We start from the raw sequence: 19,379 nt of genomic DNA, 5'->3' as shown, positions 1-19,379 counted from the left end.
AAATGTCAGAAAGTATTTTTTTCACGGAGAGAGTGGTGGATACTTGGAATGCCCTCCTGCGGGAGGTGGTGGAGATAAAAATGGTAACAGAATTTTAAAAATGCGTGGGATAAAGATAAAGGAATCCTGTTCAGAAGGAATGGATCCTCAGAAGCTTAGCTGAGATTTGGTGGCAGAGCCGGTGGTGGGAGGCGGGGCTAGCGGTTGGAAGGAGGGGCTAGTGCTGGGCAGACTTCTACGGTCTGTGTCCTGAAAATGGCAGATACAAATCAAGGTCAGGTATACATATAAAGTAGCACATATGAGTTTATCTTGTTGGGCATACTGGATGGACCGTGCAGGTCTTTTTCTGCCGTCATCTACTATGTTACTATGTTTTCCCACCATTTTGACATTTTTCTCTCTCCCACCCCTCACCCATATCCTGTCATCTCTTTCGCTCTTACTACCCCTACCATCCTGGCATCTCTTTCTCCCTCCCAACACATGGCATCTTTTCCTCTATTCCCCCCTCCCTCATCACTATCTTGGCATCCTTTCCTCTATAGTGCCTGCTCATACTGATGCTAACCAATGCAGACTGCATACTTTAGATTGTGCACAAGCACTTACCATTTATTTAACTCATACATGCCCAGGATGCTTATCTCAGGGGCTGATGATTTTATTTATTGCATTTGTATCCCACATTTTCCCACCTATTTGCAGGCTCAGTGTGGCTTACAATGCTCCGTTATGGCTTTCGCCATTCCAGAGTAGAAGATAATAATTGGTGTTTCACAGAGATCATGGATGACATAATAGAATTAATAAAACAGATATAGGAAGAAACAGTTCACCATTTAAAGTAAAGTGATGATGGGTTACATTTACAGTTCTTGGCCATTGTGGTATGCCTTGTTGAAGAGGTAGGTCAGAAGCAAACGCATGATGCACTGGGTGGGGCTTAACTTCCATATAAGGATTAAGCCCAGCCCAGTGCAGCCTGGAAGCCATCATTTTGGGAAGGCACCCGAAGAGGGTGGGAGTGCTACTCCCTCCCTCCTCCACTTACTGCTACTACGGAAAGGTAGGCTGCCAGGGGAGGAGGGGGAGGGAGGGCGGGTTAGTATGTAGCGGTCCCACTGGACTACCAGATTTTGTTCAATGTGGGGGGAAGCTAGTGGTCCCACTGGACCACCAGGGCCTTTGCGTTTTTGGGATGGGGGGCTTGGAAGTCCACTGGACTTCCAGGTCTTATGTTTGGAGGATGGGGGCAGGCTAAGGTTTGACAGGTCCGGGAGAAAATCCCGGACTTGTCAAACCTCTTCTCAGTTTGACAGGTCCAGGCTTTTGACAGCCTGGACCTGCCAAACAAATTTTGCAGGAGGATTGTGCCTTGGGTGTCCAAGCACAATCCTCCCACTGAAGTACAAGATCAGAGCTAATAGCAATTAGCTTTGATCATAGGGGCGTTATAGCCCCACGCTGTTCTAGGCATAGGCGCTGACTCCGTGGGTGCTGTGGGTGCTCGAGCACCCCCAATATTTGACCCGCCGGAAGTTCCCAGCCAGAATGACCTGCCCGCCCTCTTCTCCCTCAACAGTCCTCCACCCTCGCCTTCCTGCATGTCGCCCAGAATTTAAAACTCAGGGCGGGACCACAGCTGAGAGAGAACAGAAGGCTAAAGCGCCAAGCCTGCTCCCCTTTCACTGCTGCTGCCGGGACCCTGAGGTAAGATGAGTTTTAAATTCTGGGCGGCACGCAGGAAGGTGAGGGCGGATGACTGTTGTGGGAGAAGAGGTCGGTCTGGGGTTGGGACTGGCACTCGGAGGGGGGGCCTGGAACTCGGAGCAGAGGGGGGGCCCTGGAGCTCAGAGCAGAGTGAGGGGGCCTAGAACTCATCCGATCAATTTGTGACTATTTGCCCTTCTGGAGACCACTGAAGACCCACCTATTTAAGCAAGCCTATCCTAATGACCCAGACTAATCTTATGCAGGGGCGTATCTGCTTGGGGCCTGAGGGGCCTGGGCCCCCGCAGATTTTGCCCTGGACCCCCCTACAGCCATCAACTCTCCCCCGCTGCCGTTCTTACTTTTGCTGGCGGGGGACCCCAAACCCCCGCCAGCCGCCCTGCGGTGTTTGAAATTCATCTTCGGCCTCCGTGGCCGTGCTGCTGTGATAGGCGCTGTTGAAATCCACTTCGGAGTCTGACGTCGTTGTACGTGCTGCGACGTCAGACTCCGAAGTGGATTTCAACAGCGCCTATCACAGCAGCACGGCCACGGAGGCCGAAGATGAATTTCAAACACCGCGGGGCGGCTGGCGGGGGTTTGGGGTCCCCCGCCGGCTGAAGAAGATGTTTTTACGGCAGCGGCAGGTGGAAGCACACCTCGGCTGGCGGGGGTTGGGGTCCCCCGCCAGCAAAAGTAAGAACGGCAGCGGGGGAGGGTTGGCGGCGGGAGGGGGGTGGAGAGAGTCACATTGGTGGCGGTGGGGGCTCGGCGGTGGGGGGGGGCGGCGGCGGGGGGGGGGGGCTAAAATGTGCCCCCTCCCTCTGGCCCCCCCTACCGCCGGAGTCCAGATATGCCCCTGATCTTATGAACCCATCTACCTACCCATCTCTTCTGTCATTCGGGTATATTTAACCTATGCCCTCTCCAACAATACTCTGTATTCCCTATTACTATGTAAGCCGCATTGAACCTGCTTTGAGTGGGAAAGCGCGGGATACAAATGTAATAAATAAATAAATGGAGGGAGGGAGGGGGGGGCCTGGGGCTCAGAGGTAGGGGGAGTGGTGGAGGTGGGAATGCACCACCTGTAAAAAGAAAAAAAAAAGATGTCAGCACCCCTAATCATTTTGCAAAGTTGGCTCCTATGGTTCCAAGAAGAGCGCCGTTTGGAAGAGGGCGGGGCTCCTGCTCACCGGCCCACGTGTGGGAGCAACATCTGCCTCCACCACTCACAAATCGTTCGGACTACGGCTAATACAAAAGCGCAACGTCACAGAGATGCATCTTCCCTCATAGATATTTGTAAAGCAGCTACATGTGCGCGTCTCCGTGGATACTTTAAGGGAGCGCGACAACTGCAGCCACGCTGCCTTGTCGACCAACGCCAGTTGCTACGGACATATGATACTACGCCTACGCTGCGCGAGCTCCTGTGACGCAACTTCCTGTTTCCCGGCAAGGCGGGTGGGATGTAGAGGGAGTGAAGGTAAAAGAGGGATACGGCGGCGGGATCCCCGAATGCGCGTGAGGAGACCGGTCCCCCCCCCCACCCCCAATCCCCTAATGCGCGTGAGGAGGGGTACTCGGCTTATTAGCGTGAGTACATCCGAAATGCGTGTGGCACTTTGGTATCTTTGAGCGCTTCCACAGTTCTGCCCTTCCCACTCGTAAAAAAAAAACGGTCATAGTTTGTGGGAGTTGAGCGAATGAAAAAAACGAAGTCATGGTGCGTTTGGATAGGGGGGAAATGAGCAAAGGACAGAGTTTTTCTTAATTCGAAGTGTCCTGTATCTAACTGTGTTTGAAACGCTCTCCCACATGAACTTTCTTAAAGTGCAACATAGAGGCTCCTGTGTGTCCAGGGAGGAGTAATTTGTGTTGTGTTTAGACGCTCAAATATACTACACTAGGAGGCATATTTTCAAAGCACTTTAGGAGGCTAAGTTCCATAGGTTTCTATGGAACTTTGGGAGGCTAAGTGCTTTGAAAATGAGCCTCAATGTACAAGTAACTTTTTTTAAAATTTTTTTTAGATTTAAAAGCCACTCTGTTCTAAAATTAGTTTCCAGGAGATGTCCTGGATTTATTATTTATTTATTTATTTTGCCGTTTAAGTTATGTTTAGAATTATTGGGATTTTTTTTCCACATTCTCAAATATGTACATGAGAATTGTGGTGGTAGCTCTATTTGAATTTGACAAATGACTTTTTTTGTCACAAAGAAGTCATAAATGTATCTCTATTAAAAATAAGTGCACATAGGTATTGACAAATCACTAGTAAAGTAACAAGACTTGTTTTTTTTTTGAATATGAAATGTATATCAATACTGTTCAAATAAGGGAAGAAAAAAAATATATAACATTTTCACAAATCTAGAGTAGATGTCCAAAAATGTTTTTGACACAATTGGTTACTTAGAGGAACTATTCTAGTTTAAAATAATGCTGTGCAAAACAGCAAACCCAAAAGCGGACCCCAAAAAGAGTTGAACCTGTGAGTAATTTCCAATTCCCTTGATTGCTGCTCACAAGTTTCAAACTGATACAGATTTAACTCCTCATTTATTTATTTTGTCTGTTGCACAGCAGAATCCATGCTGAGCTATTTACATACATAACATAGTAGATATTGTAATTTTTATTTGCTCTCTGCAAATTATAAAAAATAAAACATTTTTGGCAAATTACTAAAAATAAATCCTGCAGCTGTGGTTGTTTTGGTAAGATTCTTTCATAAAAGGAATTCTTAACTCGATTTCTCATGCTATATTGGTATCAACTTGCTAATGCATGTAAGAGGTAATTTGGTACAGGTCACTTAGGCGCTCATTTTCAAAGCACTTAGACTTACAAAGTTCCATAGTAACCTATATGGAACTTTGTAAGTCTAAGAGGTATGTTTACTAAGGTGCATTAGCGTTTTTAACGCACCTTTAAAGTTAAGGTGTGTAAAGCGCTAACGCACTTATGTATGGGCGTGTTAGCGTTTAGTGCGTGTTAACGCTAACGCCCCTACAGAACACCTTAGTAAACATAGGTGTAAGTGCTTTGAAAATACATCTCTTAGGCACCTGCATGAATCTGTATGGGCAGTTATGTGTGTAATTGCCATTATAGAATACTAGCTGTTGTAAATGTCTGTGTCTGTTACAGTTGCATGTGTAACTGCAAATTAGTGCCAATTACTTCCAGTTATCAACAATAATTGATTGTCTCATTTTCAAAGTTTCATATGTTGCTATGGAACTTTGTAAGTCTGTGGGCTTTGAAAATTAGCACCTTAGTGCCAATTAGCAGCTAATTTGTCAATTAAGTTGTGCATACAACTTGTAGTATTCTTTTAACCTACATGTGCAGTTTTGTACACTAAACATGAAATTGTGCACGTAAGACTATAGAATGAGGAGCTGGGGCGGCGGACTCACCATTCGGCCAACCAGGCAGTGCCCGAGGGCCCAGAGCCTGTGCCTGGATGCCCGCTTCACACTACAGCCCTCCCTGGTTCTACCTTTAAAGGCACACCGCTGGTGATCTAGTGACCTCTGCGGGGGGGGGGGGGGGGGGGGAGCATGTTCTTACCTGCCCGTTGTGCTGCTGCTATTCTGCCTGCCGGGCACCGCTGCACCTTAAAAACGGTGTCCAAGACTCCTTGTGGAAGTCTCGCAAGACTGTTAAGCCCCCGCGAGACTACCGTGTGTAATACATGGGATTGAAGGTCAGCTGGGGATGGAATGAGTGGAATGTTTTGGCTGTAATTATGTGTTGATATTCTCTGTTATGGGAAACAGGGAAACAGGCTAGTTGTTTAAGGGATGCCAGCACCTCTGGGAAAGGCACCTTCACCTCTAGGAAAGGCACCTTCAACCTGTGCAGGTCTGGGAGAGTTATTCTCTGTTATGGGAAACAGCTCTTCCCTGGTGGTCTTCCCAGATGCTGACTGAATTGCGGGTGCTGCAAGTATCTTGGTGTATGTGTTCACATATGTATCACCAATAAAAGCGATATACCGCATATTGTGTCTGGTGGCTTTTGTGTTGTCATAAGCACAGCGCCCCCTAGTGTTACACCGTGGGAAGTCTTGGTTGCCATTTTGAAAACATGGCGTTGCGGGCAGGAAAGAACATTCTCTCCCCCCCCCCGCAGAGACCACTAGACCACCAAGGCCCTTCAGGTAGGGCCGGAGCTACAGGGGTGTCGGCTGTGGTGGTAGGGGAGCAGCAGCCAGGTGGGGGGGGGGGGGTGCCCCACACCACCCTCAGTGGCCAGGGACCCAGACCACTCTAGCCACCCCTGATGAGGAGAGTCACTGTATATCCCTGGCTACATTAGAAAAAACACACAGCAGTTTTATTGTTTTCTTTTCTGCTCCTTGAATAGAAAAGCATACAAAATCTCTACTTAGTTCTTTTCAGCATCCATATTGCCCATGCCTAATTTAAAATCCTTTCGTAATAACCTAAATATCCAGCAATACTAGTATAGCCATTACTTAAAACATCCAGCCTTCTGTATCCCAGCAGTGTCTCTAAATAGGTTAGTTTTGCATATACGAGGATAATAGCGAACCTTGCTTCTGAGCCAGGGTATGTGGCGTATGATCTCAGTCTTAGATTTACTGCTAACGCTTGCCATAGTATGGGTAAAAAGAAAAAAAAAAAAAATCTTACATTTCATGAACTCCAGAAGGAACATGTAGCCTATCCAGGTATGCTTAAAAATGTTTTTTTAATCAAGCGCATGGCACCAAAACAATAGGAAATTGTTCTCTCTTTTTCAGTCACAATTTTCTTGGACTCTGCAGTCCTTGATACTTAAGGATCCCTTTCTCTCTCTCCACAAGTGACTTGTCCAAAGTCACAAGGAGCTGCAGGGGAGGGGGAAACATACCTTTAATTGCACAACCAAAATTTTAATTGAAATGTAGCCCTAAGATATGCTATTTTACTGTTAAACCCAATTCTAATAACTTGGTCTCATTGCATAATATGGGACCTGTGCTAGCATGAGACATTTCTCACATTGATGCCCTAAATTAGCAAACTTAAAATATTTTCAGTACTAAGGAAGAGATTACACGTTTAAGAAATGTTTTAATTTTGATGGACCAAAGGAAAAGTATGATATTTGGGAATTAATCTCGCTTGTGCCTTACCTTTCTGGCCTCTTTGAGGATAAATACATACCCCTTTTTTCATAAAACGCTAGGGATCAGAAGCAAACATGGGCACTAGCGGCTATTAGCATTATACTAATGTCCATGTTTGCTCCTGCCCTATGATCAGAGCTGCTAAGTGCGTGAAAGAACGAGTTCATAGGCTCTGACTGCAAGTAGTATGCAAATACTTGCAAAACAGGGCATTACCTATTCCTCTCTAATGCTCAGTGGGCAGCACACCAAACATTGGTGCTGCTCCCATGGCAAACTGTACACCAGCTCACAGTTGGCATGTAAGGTTTTGCAGTGCATTGGGGAGCCCTGTCCAGCATGCATTTGCATGCTTACACACCCCCGGTCCGGTGGACCTATTGCCCGTCAGACAAGTTTCCCTAGTGTCCGAGTGGGCTACCCTTCCCCCTCCAGTCACGGGGCTGGAGGTCCAGTGGGCAACACCAAGAAACCCTAACACCAAAAATCTTTTGCTGGTGGCCCAGTGGGCAGTCCTACCCCCCGCACCTTTAGAAGTGGTTGGGGCGGCACCACGCCCTGCCTGATTCATCCTGGAATACATTGGGTAGAACTTGAATACCATATAAGGGAGTTTTCCCTTTATATGGTATTGAAGCTGTGCCCAATGCATCCTAGGATGCACAGGGCAGGGAGCCACCATTTTGAAGGCAGTGTCCCAGGAGGAGGGGATGCTACTCCCTCCTCTGCTCCTAAAAGTATAGGGGGGATTGGGGGGGGCACTGGACCACCAGGGAGGACCTCCAGCCTAGTCTGTTGACAGGTCCAGGCTTTTCTTTTTATTTGACAGCCTGGACTTGTTAAACAGCATCTGCAGGGATTGTGGCTTAGGTGCATGTTCAAGCACAAACCTCCGGCAGAAGCCCCCCCCTCCCCCCCAATGATCAAGACTAATAGCACACATAAATTTGCATGCTATTAGTTTTCATCATTGGGGCTTTAATTCCCTGTTCTGTTCCGGTGCTAATTTTTCAGTGCAGGAATTTGAACATCAGCCTTTAGGGGATTTAGAGCACTGGATTAAGCTGAACCTGTCATGGGTGGGAAGATAGTGGGCCTGCAATGTGTGGGACAACTCATTTGGGGGGGGGGGGGGGGGGAAGGGGATGATAGACATTGAAAGAGCAGTACTCAATAGAGGAAAGTGGTTGGTTTCAGTATTGCCAGGTGAAACGTTGTGTAAGGTCACACATTTGGAGAAATTGCCCCTAAGAAATAATAGTAGTAGGCTTAAATGAGTCAAGGCCCTGGACAATATAAAGAAAAGGAAATTGGCACATATGCAAAGTTGAGATGAAAAGTTGGCACAGATATTCAAATGTACATATGTAGGATTAATTACAAGTAATCTGCTTAAAATAACTACAAAATGTTGTTTAAGTGGCATATTCCAGAATGAATGTATGACTTTTGATTTTTTTTAGATTTTACTAGCATACTTGATGGTTGGGTTGTGTAAGTTCTGATTAAGTAATGGCTAAGTCTTACTGTGATCTTGTTTTGTATTTTTATTGATTTCGGACTAGATTCTATATATTGCACAGAAAATAACACGCTTGGCACTGTTCTATAGCATTAGGTTTGGTTTATAGAATACACATAGTTCCCAGACGCACGACTAAATTTAGGTGTGGCCATTTACACCATCTAAAACCTGGTATAATTGCCCACACCTAACAGGCGAGGATTAGACATATTGTATAACAGTGTGTGTAGTTTCTAGGAATGCCCATGCCCCTTCCATGGCCACGCCGCTTTTGAGATCAGTACATTAGAATTTACGTGCATCACTTTACAGAATAAGTTTACTTTCATGCGTAAATTCTAGTTACTGCTGATAATTGCTTGTTATTGGCCAATTCAGCGTGCTGCCAAATTTATGAGCACAACTTTAGTCACCATATATAGAATCTGGGAAATTGTGTGTTCTATTAAGTATATCGCCTAGACTTGTTGGTGTGATTTATAAATATCTTTAAAAAAATAAATATAAAATATAAGTGACCAGTTCAAAGCAGTGCTGGCATATATGCAGTATGGAGGGTACATATTTCCATATATAGGACTAAATTCTTTAAATGGCGCCTAAAAATTGCCACTGAAAAAAAGTGCTTCCTTGTCATCTATACCAGACCAGTGGGTTGTGTCCATCTACCAGCAGAAGGAGACAGAGAAAATAGTTCCAAGTAAACCGCCCCTTAATGGTGTCGTGCAGTGGGTGGTGGATGGATCGTGCAGCTGCTCTGGATTGCTGGCTGGTAGCTCCTGTCCCAGATTCTTCTGGTGACAGTGGAGCCAGGGGTGTGCTGGTAGCCTTGTTGAGGCTGGTTTTAGATGATACTCAGTGGTGCTGAGTTCCTCATCTGCCAGCTAGGGTGATATCCAGTGACCCTGGTTCCCTCCCCTCCCCTACCTCCTCTGGCTGTCTTTCTAGCAGGGTGATGGTTGATAGTGGCATGGAGTAACTTGTGGGGTTCTTCTCTTCTGTGTTGGTAGGTATATCTGAATTTCTGCCTCTGAGGTAAGCCTTTATTTATTCTTGTCACTAGTGAACAAAGTTTGTTTATAAAAATAAAAAATGAAACTTTTTTTCCCTCCTTTTCTGCCTCTGAGGTAAACCTTTTTTAATTCCTGTCACTAGTGAAGAAGTTTGTTTTTTTAAACAAAAATGAAGAAACTTTGTTTTTCCTTCTTTCTCTTGCCTGTTACCTGATTGATTTTCCTGCCTTTGGCAGTGTATTCTAGGGGGCCGCTTGCGAAGTTTCTTTGAATTTCGCTGGCCAGCGTCTGATTCTGATCTTGGACCCTTCTGAGCTGGTACCAGTTGCTTTGATTTTTTTTTTTTGTGGGGCACAGCTCGTGTCTAGATCACGAAACTCAGTTGTTTTTCTCCTTTACGGTCCTAGACTGCGGCTGGTTCAGAGGGCGGCCCTGTTGGCTAGAACTTCTACCTTTGCGGTTCGGAGGTCTTAGTCTGCCATTTCCAAACTGGGGGAAGTCTCTCGCTGGCTCCGTTTGGCTGCAGGCTCGGTCTTTTTAGTTAAGGGCTATTTTTTTCATTCCTGTCAGCCTTACTCGGCTGTTGGTCAGTTCTTTTTCAGACTGTCCGGTCTCTGCTGCTTCTGGCATCTTGCTTGAGACGCCCCTGCTATTTGATTCTTGTTTTGGCAGCAGTTTTTCCTCCCTTCCTTAGGGGAGGTTCTGGTTCTCTCGTCCCCGTGGATCCCTCCTGTCTGCTCTGGTTTGGCTGCAGAGTACTTTCCTTCTGGTGGGGGTCCGAATTGCCCTTGGTGTGCAACTGCTAGTTCAAATCCCTCTTCTGAGTACCCTTGGGAGCGCCATTCTTGAAAGTTTTTTGCTTGGACTGAGTTCAGTGTCTCTTTACGAGAATGTGCCTTTTTAGGACTAGTTTGCCACTTCTCTTCCTTGCTTCCCTTGCTTTTGGGCGGGAATGGCACAGGCGGATTTTGCCTTTTCTAGTTTCAGGTGCCTCTCTTGGCACTCCTTCCTTTTTCTGTGAGGAATGCAGTTCTTTCCTGCTGAGCAGATCTATTGCTGTGCATCTGGATTATCGCCTCTTAGCTCTGCGCTTTTCTCTACTTTTCTGCAGGGAACTGACTGTTCTAGGTCTGGAGTTTGACTCTCCCTTAGCTGTTTTTTCCTCGCTTCCTCTTGGACCAGGCGGGATTGCCTTTTTTGCTCCCTGAGGCGATAGAGGGCTTGAACACACCTTTATAAGTGAAAGTTAAAGCTGCGATCAAATCATTAAGGGCCTATTCCGCTCCTGGGGCAGATGGCTATGTTTGCAAATGTTATAAGGCGCTTCAGCTGGTTGGTCCCCTAGTGGATTATAAGGGTTGTATGGTGGTGATGAACTGGGCGCTGCCATTTTCAAGGCGGCGCTGGAAGAGAAGGGAGTGTAGTACTCCCTCCTCCACTACTTAGGTATGGGGGGCAGGGAAGGGGGCTGCTAGATCACCAGGTCAGGGGGCTTGTGTTTTCACCAGGGCTTTTATTTTGGGGTGCGAGGGGGGGTTAGGGGGCTGGAGATCCACCAGAACTTGTGTCTGTGGGGGGGGGGGGGGGGGTCAGGGTTCCTTTGGGGGGATTTCTGTTGGGGGGCCTGCTAGCATGCAAATGCATACTGGACAGGGCTCACCATTCCTCCCTAAAGTTCTGCAAACCCTAATGCCAGCTCCGAGCTGGCAAAGGATTTGCTGCAGACAGTGCGCCAGTGTTTGGTGCGCTGCCCACTGATCATTGGGGAGGAATAATAAAATGCCTGTTTAGCATGCATTTGCATGCTACTTGTGGTCAGAGTCCGCGAGCGTTATTTCATGTGCTTGGGGCTCTGATCATGTGGCGGTAGGAAACATGGGCGCTAATAGCTTCCAGTGCCGGCATTTGCTTCTGATCATCTGCCCATTAGAACTTCCAGCCTTTTCTTTACAAAGTGATTTTCTTTGGAATCAAGACCATATTGTTTGCCTGGTTGCAGCCTACCCTGCCTTCCCTTCAACACTGGAGGACCTATTTAATTGAACAGTTATGCATGGAGCATTGTACCCTAACAGACTTTTCTCTCACCCTGCAGGCAAACGTTTTCAAGTCATTAGGGAACCCTTTTGGCTAACCTTGACCCATAGAGCTCCTTAGCAGGTTGCTGAACTTTGTTTTGTCCTTGCTCATTTCGTTTGGTTGTTTAACTACATGCTTCCCGGGGGAGGGATTTGGGTCAGGAATAACAGTACTTTGACAATAGTTGGTCATTCTAATGTTCCATTTACTGATTGTTTAATAAAAAGATTTAAACATAAAAAAGGAATATAAGATTTGTGATTTGAGACTCGTGGTGGGGGAACCAAAAACTGTTGGTGGTAGTGAGTTCTAAGTTAATAATTGGTGTTGTAATTGATAGTTGTTCTTTATGTTCTATGTGGTTATGGTTGTTGTACTATTATTTAAATAAAATAATAATAATAAAAAACCTGACAGCAATTGCAAGAACTTCATATGATGATGGGCAGGGGGTTGGGTGACACTGACTGTATCAGCCAGAGGACTTTATTTTTTGTCTATTAGATTGTAAGCTCTTTGAGCAGGGACTGTCTTTCTTCAATGTTTGTGCAGCGCTGCGTACGCCTTGTAGCACTATAGAAATGCTAAATAGTAGTAGTAGTAGCACCAGAAAGAGAGAGAGTGACTGCATGCGTGTATGCATGTGGAGAAGTTCATTGGTACAAATGTACCTGTGCATATACTAAGTGAAGGGAAGTTTTCAGCCTGGAGAATTTACTCAGCTATAAGTTACCTGGGCAAATTCCTTTGGAAACTGTCCTACGCTATCTCCTTTCAGAAGCAGCAAAAAAAAATCTAACCATGTTTCTTTATTTGTTTTTTACATGTAAAACTTTGTAAATGTATACGTCGGACACACTGCCCATAAATCTCACACTTTGGGGTGTCCACCCTTGGCATCTCTGGTTTGTACCAGAAACAGTGACAACGAGTTGCTCAATTACCCTGGTTCTTGATCCACTCCTGCAGAGCTGCCAAATTACCTTGTTCAGGAAATAAACTTTTTTTTTGGCCAGTCCTGTTTTTGAACTTTTAGCCCAATTTAGTATAATATCAATAATCCCTGATTCTGCCTATTGAAATTGGCGCTTATTTCCTATAATGCTTTAGGATAGAGTTGTCAGAACTGGCTAACTTGGAAGTTTTCTAGATCTAAAAGTTAGGCAGGCATGTGCTTTGAATGGAATGGCTTAGTCACTTTGCTCATTCATAAATTACTTCTGCCACTTTCACCTCTGGGCTCTGCACTTTTGCTTCTGCTGAGGTGAAATGGGGGAGGGGATTGTTGAGAAATAGTAAATTGGAAGGGGGATCCATTATGGGGGAGCACTGAAGTGTTTGCCTAGGACTCAATATAATGTTAATTAGCCCTGTTTGAAGCCTGCCAGATGTACCCAGCTGCTTTACCAATGCAGCCTGTTGGGCACACTTAGAAACAGAGAGGCCTGTGTTACTGCTAGAACTATTTACAATTTCATTTTAATAACTCTTCGTGTACTCTAGGAGTTGTGAAACAAGAAAAACGTAATATACTTATGGCTGACAGCAGTTTTTGGAAAGTTTGCTTTCTTTACAGTACCAATTTGTTTTATATAGGATTGCACTTGCACAAAGGTATCCAAACATTCATTAGGCACCATGGGAAAAAATATTTTAGTTGTGTTAGGGAATGTTTAACACTTCCTATCTGGCCACAGTCCAAACAGTTCTGTATCCTAGTGGGCTCCCATGACAGGGCATTTACTCCTCCCCCGCATTATATAACAAATTAGTCTGGCCAAAAGCCTGTCCTCTGCATACAGGTCAAATGCACTTTCTGACTGGCTAAGCACTTGAACTGTGTTTATGATTAGGAATTGAGAGCTGCACTTAGCAATCCACAATTTCTCCAGTTTAACAGAAAAAGGCGAAACCAAATTTGGTGGTTTTGCTATATATAAAAAGATCTACTGCTGTGTGGGTTTATTTTATTTATTTTTTAATATATAAATTAGGTCAGAAATATTCTGAATAGGTGGAAGATAAATGTCATAATTTTTGTGTGTGAAAGAGAATGAATCTAAATAGTAAAGAAAGCATTGTATAGGTAAGCTTTCTGCTAGTTCAGATTTTAAGTAGGTTTAATCCTACATTGATAGTGTCTTAAAATCATACATTTAGTTCTCGCATTGTTCAGAAAAATAATCAAAAAGGCTGAATTTACAGCCATTCTAGAAATGGGCTGCACAAAGTCCAGCATTATACTCTAATAGCTTTATTTTTGAAAGTGTTGGGCGCCCATATTTCGACCCAAATCGGGAGATGGGTGCCCAAATTGGTATAATTGAAAGCCGATTTTGGGCGTCTTCAACTGCAATCTGTTGCGGAAATGGGCAAAGGTGTCGGAGGCGTGGTGAAGGCGGGAGATGGGCGCCTTTGGTCGATAATCGAAAAAAGAAAGGCGTTTTAGTGCGAATTTGGGTCATTTTTTGGACCCTTTTTTTTCACAAACAAGTCCCCAAAAAGTGCCCTAAATGACCAGATGACCGCCGGAGGGAATCGGAGATGACCACCCCTTACTCCCCAGTGGTCACTAACCCCCTCCCACAAAAAAAAAAAAAAACTTTAAAAACTTTTTTTCCCAGCCTGTATGCCAGCCTCAAATGTCATACCCAGCTCCATCACAGCAGTATGCAGGTCCCTGGAGCAGTTGTTAGTGGGTGCAGTGGACCCAGGCCCATCCCTCCCCCCTACCTGTTACACTTGTGGTGGTAAATGGGAGCCCTCCAAAACCCACTGTACCCACATGTAGGTGCCCCCCTTCAGCCATAAGTGCTATGGTAATGGTGTAGAGTTGTGGGCAGTGGGTTTTGGGGGGGATTTGAGGGGCTCAGCACCCAAGGGATGGGAGCTATGGACTTGGGAGGTATTTAAATTTTTTTTTTTACTTGTTACAAGTGCCACTTAGGGTGCCTGGTTGGTGTCCTGGCATGTCAGGGGGACCAATGCACTACGAATCCTGACCCCTCCCAGGACCCAATGCCTTTGATTTGTTCATTTTTGAGCTGGGCGCCTTCGGTTTCCATTATCGCTGAAAAACGAAACCGCCCAGCTCAAATCCGATGCATTTGCCGGGCACAAACTGTATTATCGAAAAAAAAAGATGGGCGCCCATTTTTTCCAAAAATACCGTCTGTCCTGCCTCTTCACGTACCTGTTCTCGGACATAGACGCCCATGGAAATGGGTGTTCGATTATGCCCCTCTAAGCCTATTTACTAGCACAGCTTAGTAAAAGGACCCCTATATGTTGAAGGATTTATTTATTTGTAGCATTTGTATCCCACATTTTCCCACCTATTTGCAGGTTCAATGTGGCTTACATTATTCTGTAATGGCGATCACCAGTTCTGGAATGAGAACATAGTTATAATGCAGGTGACAGAGTGGATTAGGCAATCAAGTAAAGAGAATTCATTTTCGTAATGAGAAGTAGAAGGTATTGGGTTAAAGTTCAATCGTGATAAGTTAGCTTAAGCAGTCAGAGGTAGAGAGTTCCGTTTTGTGCAGTTCTGGTATGAATTTTGTTTCTCTGGTGTTTAGGATGAATCTTTAGTAATTTTTGGAAATTAGTTATGTCGTGTGTTGTTTTTGTGGATTTTTGTAGTGCATTCCATAGTTGCCTGCTTATGTAAGAGAAACCGGATGCATATGTTAGTTTATATTTTAGTCCTTTGCAGGTGGATCATACTTTCATTTATAAAATAGCTTTGCTTGTGGAAAAAAAAAGTGTTCCATAATAATCCTTCCATTTTCTGCCTATGTTAAAAAAACAACAACAACTCATCATTCAATTCTTTTGCCAGCTTTATAAGAGTGCACGTTTTAGAAACTACAAATTGCTCTCAAAGAAGAATGAAGCAATGTATTCCTGAAGGCATTGTTTAGAAATGTATTGTGTTTGCAAATGACCTGTTTAGAGAGCACTTTATATCTCACTCTGTATTTGCCTCTGCTGTGGTAACAAATTAACTCCATGTTGTGCTTTGTGCCTCGTTTCTCTCTTCATGATGGATTTAACTCTCTGACCCTATACTCCTATCATGCTCATACTGTGAGTTGTTTCATTGTATAGAAAGATCCAACTTTGTTTCCCAGCTGTGGCTGGAATTTGCTGTAACCTGTTTAGAAACTTTTATGCCACTATATTAAGACATCGTTTGTTCTTAAAAACGCAAGTGTGATGTTACCTTGGCAATGAAATTTTGAACTGTAGCATTAGTGGAAAATCTGTGAAGAACAATCCACGTCTGTCTAAAAATAAACTCTGCTACGGGATAGATTTCAGTGATAGCATGGGACATTTAAATTTAGGCAGTCTTTTCTTTCCTTATGGAAGGAAGCCAGTGGGTTAAAGGCTTAGTGGGCTGGTTCAAATACAGCAGCATCCAATAAGTTCAAATAGCATCAGACTGACAGGAGCAACAGTGAGTGGGTGGATCAGATTAGCCTGATCCTTCAGGCTTTGTTGAGACTGGGAAGCCATTTTGGGATTTTGCAGCAGCGTGGAATAGAATATGCTGTCAACTTGGAAACTTGGCTTTTGAGAAACACAGTGGCACAGGATAAGGGATGTAGACTACATCCCAATCATCTCTTTACAAATGTGTGAATGAAAGAGGATACTGGATTTGAAATACAGGTTAGATATATTTATAATTATTTTTCTATCTGCAGACTTGATAAATCGGTGTTGGTGCTGCACAAGGGAGCAAGTTGTAAATGAGGCTGGTTTTTTCGATCTACGTACCTTGTTGCAAGCTGATTAATTTTATTTTTGTCGATTTCATGATGTTTGGTTGTGCTGTTTACGTATCATGTTGTAGTGCTGTTCTTATTTAATTGGACCAGGCCTGCTTTGCATGCACATGCGGCTAGTACTTTTGATTTCTTTTTATTTAATTCCCAAGTGTCTCGGGTTGTTGGCATTCCCAGCATGTAAACATCTTAATCACTTCGTGTGAGTCAGGCTGCATTTCTTAACCTGTACTATGTTACAGCAGCTGTATTTTTAGTGTGGTCTTTAAAGCTGCTATTGTGTTCTGTAGTTGCAGCATTTCAGACTTCTAAACTGCTGGTAAGTGACAGAGAAGTCACTTAGCAAATTACTGCATGACTGGCTAGAGTGTTACACTGTACAAAACCTTTTATATTTTTTGTTTCATATGTAATGTTTTGCCATCCATGTGAACTTTTTTTGGCAGCACAATAAATTGGTGTTAAGATAACCAGAAGATTTTTTAAAGGTTCAAAGCTTATATGTATCATTCTCTATTTTTGTTTTCAGATGCTTTCCTTGTCACAAACAGCAGATGAATCCAGGAACTGGTGGGTTGTGTCTATCTACCAGCAGGTGGCGATAGAGATAACAACTCTTGGGAGTAAAGCAGACGGGCCAGCCCCTCTATCAGTTAGTATATCTCTATCTCCAGCTCCTGGATTCAAGGCCACTGAGAGTGCTCCTGGGCCGCTGGCCAGTTGAGCTGGGAAGGGGTGTCTGAGGGTGTTAGCTTTGGAGGCATACCTTACTGCAAGGTCCCTGCCTCACCCCGTACTGTCTGCTGACAGGCTTCAATTCTCTCATGTTTTGCTCTCTCCTTCCCTCCTCACTAAAAAAAAAAAAAAAAAAAAAAAAGAGAGAAATTTATTGAGAGCTGAGGAGAATTGCTTCTGTCTGCCTGACTTCTGCTGCTGTTAGAGCCAGAGCGGTTTCCCTTGGCTCCTGCTGCCCGATTCAGTGCTTCAGGGGGGATCAGCTGGTGAGTGCCGGCTTTGGGTTATTTTCCTCGTGGCAGGGTGGCATGGCGGCAGAAGTGGTAAAACGCTTTTCCCACTGTGGGAAGCGGCATTTGGTGGCAGGAATTTGCAGTGCTGAGGTACCTGGGGCAGAGGGCTCTCCTTTCATCGGGGAGATGGCGTTTTCCCGCGCTGAGGTGCGTGGTTCGCGCGCCATTTTGCCTAGTGCTACTGAAGCAGGTCCAGTAGCGCTTCCTGCTCTCCCGCCTTTTCCTTCAGTTGGGGCATTATCGGGGGGGGGGGGGGGGTCGGAAATGCGGACAGGTCCTGGGCCTGTGGCTCCTGTTGCCCCGGGGGAATTATTTTCTCCAGAATTTGTTTTATTGATGCATCAGACATTTGTGATGAAGCGGGCCCTCCCCCTTTCTTCCTCAGGTCTCTCCTCTGAACCTTTCTCAGTTCTTGGGCCCCTGACGGATGATGGGGCGGCTCTTAAGGATCTCTCATGGTACTCAGGAGGGGTCCTTGGCCCTAGGATTGGCGGCTCCATTGGTTGTGGCCCCCTCTGAGGGATCCTGGAGACAGGCGGTGGGGGAGGACATTGAGGAGCTTGACCTTCCTCACGATCAGGCGGATGATTCATCTTTGGTGTGGCTTTTCCACAAAGATGAATTATCATCCTTAATTTTGCAAGCTTTAGAAGCTTTAAATGTCGAAGACCCAGATGTTGGCACTGTCTGTGAATCCTAAGATGGCCAGCACTAGGCGTCCAGCTAGGGCTTTTCTAGTGCATGAGGCCATTGATGAGTTGATTTCTGCGGGTGGGCGGATCCAGATAGTGCTCTGAGGGTTTCCAAGGTCATGTGTTGTCTTTATCCGGTCACGTCGGCGTGATTGGAGCAGTTTGCCCTACCGAAGGTGGATGCTCTTGTGACTGCGGTCACTAAAAAGACTACTCTGCCAGTTGAGGGTGGAGTAGCACTCAAGGACATGCAAGATAGACATCTAGAAGCATCTTTGAAGCGTTCCTCTGAGGTAGCTTCGTTGACTCTGCAGGCTTCCATTTGTAGTTCCTATGTGGCTAGAGCTTGTCTGACTTGGCTCCACTCTGGACAGGAGTCTCTCCAGGAACCAGAGAATTCTGGGGCTCCGGCCTTTGCTCAAATGGAGATAGGGCTGGCTTATTTAGCGGACGCCCTTTATAACTTGGTTCGCTCTTATGGCTTTGGCTGTCTCCTCTCGGAGGATGTTATGGCTCCGTCATTGGTCGGCTGACATGGATTCCAAACAACGACTTATTCGTCTGCCTTTTCAAGGTAAACTGTTGTTTGGAGAAGACTTGGAGAAAATTGTTAAGGATTTGGGGGAGTCCAAATCCCAGCGTCTCCCTGAAGATAAGCCTAGGCTGGCTTCCAGACGGGGACCTGCTAAATCCCGTTTTCGGGATGCGCGCCATTTTCGCCCAGGTCAAACTTCTGGCTCCTTTCAGCATCCCCGTTTCCAGCAAAGATCTTTCTTTCACAATGAAAAGCGAGCTGCGGGAGCCCCTGGTCGACATGGAGCCGCTCCTCGCACCTCACAATGATGGGGTGCAGCAGGTAGGGGAGGGCGCCTTTCTCTGTTTCTCCCAGAGTGGGTCAAGATAACTTCAGACCAATGGGTACTAGATGTGGTGAGGGATGGATACAAACGAGAATTCAGTGCACTTGTCACAGAATTTTTTCTGGAGTCTCCATGCGGAACGCAGTCAAAGCGGGTAGCAGTTCTAGCCACATTGCGAGAACTTCTAAGGCTGGAGCCATAGTGCCCATCTCTCCTCCCGAGTTGTGCAAAGGCCGCTATTCCATTTACTTTGTAGTACCAAAGAAAGGCGGAACCTTTTGCCTGGTTCTCGATTTAAGGGTCATGTACAAGTTTCTGTGAGTTTGTCATTTTTGCATGGAGACATTACGAGCCGTTATTGTGGCAGTTCAGCTGGGGGAGTTCTTGATGGCGCTAGACCTCAAAGAAGCTTACCTGCACATTCCAATTTGGCAACCGCATCAGAGGTTCCTCAGGTTTGCGATTTTAGGTCCAGTTTCGAGCTCTTCCCTTTGGCCTGGCCATGGCGCCACGCACCTTTT

At 45.4% G+C, this 19,379-nt stretch overlaps 1 protein-coding gene across 8 annotated transcripts in view; it reads left to right on the top strand.

Annotated features, from left to right (window-relative positions):
• The first annotated feature begins 3,059 nt into the window (after positions 1-3,059).
• Positions 3,060-19,379, top strand: part of SUN1 (Sad1 and UNC84 domain containing 1) — a 152,971-nt gene continuing 136,651 nt past the window's right edge. For 5 of the 8 annotated variants that reach the window (XM_030212204.1, XM_030212206.1, XM_030212201.1 and 2 more), the window contains exon 1: positions 15,982-16,162. The gene's annotated coding sequence lies outside the window, so the exon portion shown is untranslated. The other 3 variants (XM_030212205.1, XM_030212203.1, XM_030212200.1) reach the window with 3 other exon arrangements.

The sequence above is a fragment of the Microcaecilia unicolor genome, chromosome 8 (assembly GCF_901765095.1).
Source record: "Microcaecilia unicolor chromosome 8, aMicUni1.1, whole genome shotgun sequence".
NCBI lineage: Eukaryota > Metazoa > Chordata > Amphibia > Gymnophiona > Siphonopidae > Microcaecilia > Microcaecilia unicolor.
This window is presented reverse-complemented; position numbering and strand designations above follow the sequence as displayed.